Consider the following 2,735-nt stretch of genomic DNA (forward strand, 5'->3'; position numbering starts at 1 on the left):
GTTCCATCAGGTGCCATTGGTGTCATGAGAGTCAACATTTTAGTCATATTGGGCTTTGGCACGTGGAATATACTCCTTGTGGCTTCAGCGTAGGCTGCAAATCGATGATAAAAGTCTTCGCCCGATGCAACAAGAGGTGTAGTGGTGAAGAGTTCAAGAGGCAGGGCCTTGATGTGCTCATATGTAATCATGAAGTCCATAGCCCATGTTTTCAGATCTCTGCCTAAGCCAGAGATGTGGAGAGTTGCATAAAATTGAAGAATGAGTTCTTCATTCCAGTCTTCCTTGTCGATGACAAAGGGTAGCATACCAACATCCTGAAGACAATCCAATGTCCGCTCAAAGCAGGGCAAGTGAAAGGACGTGGATGTCGCCTAGAGGGGGGTGAATAGGCATTTTAAAGTGATTATGGTTGAGGCTTGAACAAATGTGTAATAAAATTAACATTTAATTAGTCAAGCACAAAACCTAAAACAACCAGGCTCACCTATATGCACCAAGAACTTATGCTAATCAATATAAAAAACTAAGTGATAGTAATATATATAACATGAAACAATATGGCTATCACAAAGTAAACTTTGTAAGTAAAGGGCTCGGGTAAGAGATAACCGAGGCACGAGGAGACGATGATGTATCCCGAAGTTCACACCCTTGCGAATGCTAATCGTCGTTTGGAGCGGTGTGGGGGCATAATGCTCCCCAAGAAGACACTAGGGCCACTATAATCTCCTCACGGCCTCGCACAATGCAAGATGTCGTGATTCCACTAATGGTGCCCTTGAAGGTGGCGACCGAACCTTTACAAATAAGGTTGGAGCAATATACAAAACTTAATTGGAGGCCCCCAACAATACCACAAAGTTTCACCACAATGGATTGTGGATCCACGGTGATCTCAATTGCTTAGGGAAATCTCCACAACCTGATTGGAGACTCCGATGTTTGCCCAGAGCTTTACACCACAATGATTGAGCTGTGAGACACCACCAACCATCTACGGCGCCAAGGCACCCAAGAGGCCCAAGCTCTAGGGTGCCCAAACACCCAAGAGTAATAAGCTTCTCAAACTTCAGTTCCACTTATCACCATGGAGAACTCAAACTGGTGCAACTCGTGCAATGGCAAGAACACACGAAGTGGTCAAGTCCCTCACACTCAAATCCCACCACAACATCAAAAACTATGGAGGAATATGAGAGGAAGAACAAGGAGCTCACAAATAACTCCAAGATCTAAATCCAAGGGGTTCCCCTCACATAGAGGAGAAAGTGATTGGTGGAAACATAGGTCTAGATATCCTCTCTCTTTTCCCTGAAGAACTAGCAAGAATCATTGGAAGGATTGAGAGATAGCAAGCTTGAAAAAGGTCAACAATGGGGAGCAAATAGAAGCTCAAAATGATTAGGTCCATTGGGGAAGAATACCCCCTTTTATAGGAGAAAAAAATCCAATTGTTACCCCCTCAGCCGGTACTACCGCTTGGGCGGTTGATCTAGTCGCACAGGGTAATGGCACGAGGCCACGAGGCGGTAGTGATGCCGGAGCGGCACTACCGCTTGGGTTGGAGCGTAGAAACTCCACAAGTAGAGAGGTGGTAGGAATGGAGATAATTCCATCAAAGCGGTACTACCGCTCGTGGGAGCGGTACTACCGCACATAAGAGGTAGTACCGTGCCCTACTACTGCTCATAGTTTGTTGAGGGTTCTAGGCCTAGAAAGAAGGACGGTAGTGGCACGGTAGTAACAGGCAGTACTACCGCTTAAGAGCGGTACTACCGTCTAGAAACCACTCAGTCTGACACGAAAAGTCGAGACATTGAAGCCAGCGGTACATCGCGTGGTACTTGGGCAATGGTACCTCCGCCCGTGAGTGGTAGTACCACTGCTTAGAGCGGTACTACTATAGATAAGAGGTAGTACTGTTGCCTTGCATGGTACTACCACTTGGTTCTTTCCGGACCACAACAAAGGCATTGTATGAATGTAGGAACACCAGAACTACATAACTTCTCCAAATGAGCTCCGAATTGAGAAAACTAAAGTTTGTTATAATAAGAAGAGACAATATAAAAATGCCAATGATATAGAGATGTGAAACCTCTATGGATGAAGAACCGACAAAAACTCCAACATCAAAAACATCATAGAAGATGCATATGGACTCCATTTTCGGTGAAATCAAACTTGTCTTGAAGATGACCATAAGATCGAGAACTCACATAGAGAAAAACCAACCAAGAACCAAGAAATATGATGATGCCAAGAATTCAAAGGTTTGAGCTCTCAAAGAACGATATGATCAAGCTACTCACTTGAGAGCCCCCCTTGATAGTACGACAATCGATCCTATAACCCGGTCTCCCGACTAACACCCTGAGACCAGTAAAATAGAAATATATCAAGGACAAACTTTTGCCTTGTGCATAGTCCACTAGAGCTAGATGAATACGATCTTGTGCTCCTCAAGATGGACTACCTTTCTTGATTGCGCTGGCTCGAAGAAGACTAGTATATTTTCTCCCCCATACTCCACTATGGGTGAGCCACTTTTTGGCACATCTTCACAAGTCCATTGTCACCACAATGGACGGCAACCTTCAAGCATGATCTCTTCGTGATGCTCCACTTGAACTTGCACACCGCAATCTTGATGACGATCACCACTTGATGTCATCCTCCATGGGTTCCTCTTGACGCAAGCCCATGGAAACATACCAAACCCCACATAGAAC

Source organism: Hordeum vulgare, chromosome 6H, assembly GCF_904849725.1.
Source record: "Hordeum vulgare subsp. vulgare chromosome 6H, MorexV3_pseudomolecules_assembly, whole genome shotgun sequence".
Lineage (NCBI taxonomy): Eukaryota > Viridiplantae > Streptophyta > Magnoliopsida > Poales > Poaceae > Hordeum > Hordeum vulgare.